Source organism: Trichechus manatus, unplaced genomic scaffold (assembly GCF_000243295.1).
Source record: "Trichechus manatus latirostris isolate Lorelei unplaced genomic scaffold, TriManLat1.0 scaffold00259, whole genome shotgun sequence".
In the NCBI taxonomy this organism is placed as follows: Eukaryota; Metazoa; Chordata; class Mammalia; order Sirenia; family Trichechidae; genus Trichechus; species Trichechus manatus.
In genome coordinates, this window is record NW_004444195.1 from 2,556,019 (window position 1) to 2,562,774 (window position 6,756).

Below are 6,756 nucleotides of genomic sequence, written 5' to 3' on the forward strand. Positions count from 1 at the left end.
GCAACCTTTTGAAGCTGGAGTCTCTCTCTCAGCACTTTGAGATCCATCCAAGTTGTTGTATGTATCAATAGTTCATTCCTTTTTGCTGCTGAGTATAAAATAAAGGATGGAGTTACCATCAACTAACTTTGTGAAGACTAACAAATGGAGTAGATTTTTAGGAAAATACTAGTGGTTCAGTTTTAGATATTTTTAATTTGAGAAGTCTTATTTTCCATGCAAGTAGAGATGTTAAGTAAGCAGTCAGATATATCTCAGGCAATTACAGATGATAGATAGATAGATAGACAGATAGAAGCATTCTCTATATATATAAATCTCATTTGGGGGCACATAAGTATATACATGGTATTTAAAGCCATAAAACTGTAGTTTACCAGGGGAGAGAGAAGTGGTTTGAGGATTTAGCCCTGAGGCAATCCAAAGTTGACAGGTGAAGGAGAAGAGAAGGCAACAAGAAATCAGAGAAATAGTAATAAGAAAGGTGGGAGGAAAAAATATGAAACTATGATAAGTTAGAAACTAAGTAAAAAAAAAAAAATGTATCAGAGAGTCCTGAGTGATCTGTTAATATTACCCTCAGCTCAAAAAATATAAGGACTAAATTTGAATATCGGATTTATTAATGGAAGCTATTAATAACTTTCACTACTAATGGTGGAATGCTAGGAACAAAAGCTCTGTTTTAGAGAGAACAGGAGGGATGAGGAATTGGAAACAGCACGTAAAAAGTTTTGCTACAAAGGGAAACAAAGAAAGGTGGTTGTGACTGGTGGAGAACTTGGGATCAATACAAGGTGTTTTGTTGTTGTTTCTTTAAATTTGGACTGTTCTTGCATACTTGTATGTTACTGGGAATAACCCAGTAGGAGAGAACATTGAAAAGTATCTAAAATAGAAAAATGAAGACTATCAGTGTATGTATGTTATTTAAAGTTAAATATCACAAAAAGCTTAAAAACAAAATTAATTTCTTCTGAGACAGAAATCAGGGGAAATATAGTCAGTGGCAGGTTACCGTTGTTTTTCATTATAATCACTGTTAGAATAACGTATATAAAAGTACAGGGTTTAGTACAAATCTGAGTTGAAACGAAATCCTGTTAACTCTGAATGGAAATGCCAACAAAATGCACTTTATCAATATACTCAGGTGATTCTCCAGTTCTCCTTCATAGTTATTTTGTACACAGCCTAATAAGTTTAGGCGCCCGAATCAACTGTTTGAGCCCCAAATTTGGACCTATACCTCTTCTTTTCAACTGTTTGCACAGTCAGTATTGTCTATTGGATTGGGGTTTTCCAATTGTACTACAGAATTGCAGCTTTGTGAATTCAGTAGTGAAGATGTACTGCCAATTTCAAAGGTCCCTGAGAAAGCTCCAAGAATTTACTATCCCAAATGATCTCTAAACAAACAATAACAAAAACATAAAATTCACGCTACTGTTATGTAATCAAAAAAACAAAAAAAAACCCTAGCCCGTTGCCCTTGAGTCGATTCTGAGTACTCAGGCGTTAGCCAATTCAAAGCAGCCACCTAACAGGCCACTTTCATCCTCAATTTCTTAGAACGGCAGAGAAACCTTAAAATCGTCCAAATATCAGTCTCTCCCTAGTGGATTACTGATAGTTCCTGATTTACAAGGTATTCGAGTTAACGACGAACCATACTTACAACCATCTTTTTTTTTTAAGATGTGTGTATTTTTTTATGCATGTATGTAATAAAATGTCTGTAAGTTTATATGTAATGTTTCTAACCTCCAAAGACAAATAAAGATTGGATCTGTAAATATACTCATAATAAAAGGCAATAATAATGAAGATTTAGAAAAAACAAGGTATTCGACTTACGTCACAACCTACTTACCGCAACATCACCGTAACGGAACCTTGCAGTAAGTCAGGGACTACCTGTAATTTTCTATTCCACAGTTACTCTAATGCAGTCTTATTAGTTATAAAAATTGTGAGTTGGGAGGACCCTGGGGTAAGAAGTTTCAGGATCAAAGATGTTAAATAAACTTTCTAAATTTACCCAGATTGTTAGCAATAAAACCCAAGATAAAGACTGTGAACTCTTGGTCCAACTCTGCCTGGCTTATAGGAAAATAATACTTTCCTTCCTCATTGCTGACTCTTTCCAAGTCTCATTTGTTAGTTCCTCCTCATTTCCTTGTTCTTCCTTCTACGTGAAGAAAAAACCATCCCTAAAAAATAACAGCCACCCTCTCCATCCCAACCCTGTTTTATCTTTCTCCGCAGCCTTTATTATCATCAAACTTACAATATGTATTTACTTATTCACTTGTCTATCGTCTCTCTTTCCCCATAGAATATTGTCTCTCTCTTTACTGATGCATCCCCCAAGCTTAGATAAAATGACCAGCTCATAGAAGGGACTCAATACTTGTTTAATGAAGAAATAGATTTTAATAATACAATTAATAGGTTGGAAACGATATATATTTGGATATATAAAGCCCTGTAACTGACAGAGAATGCATTTTCATTTCAAGGAATTATGGAATTTTTCCCTAAAATGAACATGTACTAGGATACAGAGAAAGTCTCAAAAATTACAAGAAAATTTTTCAGATATTATTCTATAACCAAATACAGTGATATAAATTTTAAAAATATAACTAAAATCCTCTTTTAGTTGCTTAAAAAAAAAAATCTGTGTATAAACTTAATACCCAAAAATTGACAAGGATAGCATAAGCTACATATTTATATAGCTTAATATTATTTATTAACATGTATGAAAATTTATAAAGAAAATCTTAGCAAAAAAGTTAGTAACACATATGTATATGCAATATATACATATATGCAACATATGGTGTTGTTGCGTGCTGTTGAGTTGATTCTGACTCATAGAGACCCTATAGAACAGAGTAGAACTGCTCCATAGGGTTTCCTAGGCTGTTATCTTTACAGGAGCAAATCACCAGATCTTTTCTTCCCTGGAGCGACTGGTGGATTTGAACCACCAGCCTTTAGATTAGCAGCCAAGAGGTTAACCATTGTGCCTCCAGGACTTCTTGTGTATATATATATATATATATATAAAACCTATTGCAGACTAGTTGATCCAACTCATAGCAATCATATAGGAGAGAATAGAACTGCCCTATAGGGTTTCTAAGGAGTGGCTGATGGATTTGAACTGTTGATCTTTTGGTTAGCAGCCTGAGTTCTTAACCAGTGCACCATAGGTAATACATACATACATACGTATAGGTAATATATGTTTGTTGTTGTTGTTAGGTGCCATTGAGTCAGTTCTAACTCATAGCAACCCTACGTACAAAAGAATGAAACACTGCCCAGTCCTGTGCCATCCCCACAATCATTATTATGTTTGAGCCCATTATAGGTAACATATACATATATGATAAATGGAGAAAAGATTGGCAACAATGGACTCAAACACATCAGCGATGGTGAGGATGGTGCAGGACAGGGTAGTGTTTCATTCTGTTGTACACAGAGTCGCTATGGGTTGGAACCAACACAACACCACCTAACACACAATTACACACACACACATACAGTATATATACATATAGGTAATATATACATATAGATAATATATACATATAGGTTATATACATATATATATTACCTAGGCAGTTCTGCCCTACTCTCGCCTTGCCCATAACTAAGTGAATAGGTCTGCCTAACACTCACATTCACTATAAGCAGACGTTCTAGCCTGCACCTATAAGCCATGCTCTTTAACCATAAAAATAACATTTTTGCCTCCGTCTTTACTCTTTTAGTTGTCAAAGTATACAGAACTTGAGCAGGGGAAAGGAAGAAGGATGCAATTTGTTGAAGTGCTATTACTGAGTGTTTAATACATGCCAAGAACTTAACTAAGTGTTTTGACACTTGTTAACTCACTAATTTTCACAGTGTCTCTAGGACGTGTATATTATTTGTAGCTGTAAAACTGAGGCATGCCAAAGGTTAAGTACCTTGCACAAGATCCTACAGCTAGTAAGGGTGGAGTCAGGATTTAAATCCTGATAAAAGGAATGAATTGGCTTTATAAATCAGTGGCAAAAGGAAGTAATACTAAATAATGGAGCTCTAATTATATGGAAAAAAGCAGCCCTGGGGGTACAGTGGTTAAAGGGCTTATCTGCTAACTGAAAGATCAGAGGTTTGTACCCACCACCTGCTCCGTGGGAGAAAGATGCGGCAGTCTGCTTCCAGACAGAATACAGCCTTGGAAACCCTAGGGGCAGTTCTACTCTGTCCTGTAGGGTCTCTATAAGTCAAAATCGACTCAACGGAAATGGATTTGGATTTTTTTGGTTTAATTATGTGGAAAGGAGTCCTGGTGGTGAAGTGGTTTAAATTGGTTGGCTGCTAACTGAAAGATCGGGGATTCAAACCCACCAACTACTCGGCATGAGAAAGATGTGGCAGTCTGCTTCCATGAAGAATACAGCCTTGGAAACCCTAGGGGGCAGTTCTACAATGTCCTATAGATCAGCAGGGCTCTTTAACATCATAATAAACAGAAAAAGTATTGAAGGTGTCAACAACTGCATTTTACTTGGATCCACAATCAATGCCCATGGAAACAGTCAAGAAATCAAACGGGGCACGGCACTGGGCAAATCTGTTGCCAAAGACTTCTTTAAAGTGTTGAAAAGCAAAGATGTCACTTTGAGGACTAAGGTGCACCTGACCCAAGCTGTGGTTATTTTCGATCCCCTCATATGCGTGTGAAAGCTAGACAATGAATAAGAAAAATTGAAAAGATTGATGCATTTGAATGATGGTGTTGGCGAAGAATGTTGAATATACCACTGACTGCCTGAAGAAAGAAAAAAATCTGTCTTGGAAGAATTACAGCCAGAATGCTCCTTAGAAGTGCCGATGGCGAGACTTCATCTTATGTATTTTCGACATGTTATCAGGAGGGACCAATGCTTGGAGAAGGACATCGTGCTTGGTAAAGCAGAGTGTCAGTGAAAAAGAGGAAGACCCTCAATAAGATGGGTTGACACAGTGGCTGCAACAATGGGCTCAAACATAACAATGATTGTGAGGGTGGCACAGGACTGGATAGTGTCTCGTTCTGTTGTACACGGGGTCTCTATGAGTCATAAATGACTCGATGACACGTAACAACGACAAGAAAACCTTGGTCATATTCAACTGACTTTCAAAACTAATGAGAATGAGAAGAACTACTATTCATGAAATTGTAACGACACATTTTTAGTGGAATATAAAGTGTTAACACCATTTTGATTATTAATTTCCTTGAAGTAGGTACATCTTAAAAACCAAATGCCCCTCTAATTGGCCACTTTTGAGACGGTGCCACACATGTTCAAGGAGACATGTACAAGGATGTTTCCTAAGGCAAACAAACAAATGGAATAAATCTAAATATCCCTTGAAATAGGAATGGAAAAAATTAAATGTAGTTGATTACCACAATGGGATTCTTGGCAGTAGTTAAAGCAACTAAATTACATCAATATACATCAACATGATTTCTCAAAAGTAAAATTTGAGGGGACTAATCTGAAAACCAGTTGCCATAGAGACAGTTGTGACTCATAGCAACCTCATGTGTCACAGAGTCGAACTGTGCTTCATAGGGTTTTCAATGACTAATTTTTTGGAAATAGATCACCAGGCCTTTCTTCCTAGGAGCCTCAGGGTGGACTTGAACCTCCAACCTTTCTTTTGGTTAGCAGCTAGCATGTTAGGCATTTGTGCCACCCATAAGTGCCTTGAGTGGACTAGTAAAATTTTATGTATATATATATATAAACTCATTGCCATCGAGTCGATTCTGATTCACAGTGACCCGATGGGACAGAGTAGAACTATGCCACGTGGTTTCCAAGGCTGTAATCTTCACCGAAGCAGACTAGCAGACTGCCATGTCTTTCTTCCATGGAGCGGCTGGTGGGTTCAAACTGCTGACTTTTCGTTAGTAGCTGAGTGGGAGCTACTGCACCTTAAATTTCAGGAATTTCCACTTGCATAGGCCTATTCCCAGGGATGATGTTTTTTTCTACATATTAACTCGAGGTCAACCAAAAAATCCGTAATTTCAGGATGTTGAAGGGTAGGCAATATGGAGAGAGATTACTGGTGATACACACAACATTCACATTATTTCTTTTAACAAGCTAAATAGGAAATATGATAATGGGCTATAGGCATGCAATACCTTATTAAGACAGGTCAGTCTCCACCTCATCTGATGCTGACCTTTAGTGGTGCTAATGACCTCTGCTAGCAAGAGTTTCTTTATCACAAATCCCTGTGTATGTTGGGCATAAACCTGTATCACCACTATAACAAGAAAGCCAATGTATGAATTTGTAAGTTCAATGCATCTCAACTATAGATAATAAATAAATTTAGATCATCTATACTGGAGCCCTGACGGCGCAGTGGTTAAGAGCTTGGCTGCTAACCAAAAGATCAGCAATTTGAATCCACTAGCCACTCCTTGGAAACCATACAGGGCAGTTCTACTCTGTTCAAAGGGTTGCTATGAGTCAGAACTGACTCGACAGCAACGAGTTTGGTTTTGGTTTTTTGATACTAGAGGAAAAACAATGTTCTTTCTAGTCTTTCTATAGAAATTAATATTTAAAAATGTCATGAGAAGAGGCAATCAAAGAATATGCAGTCACAAACATAGAGAAAATGCATCATAGAGTTAGGTCAGGCAATTCATTTAAAAAATAATATGTACCTTTG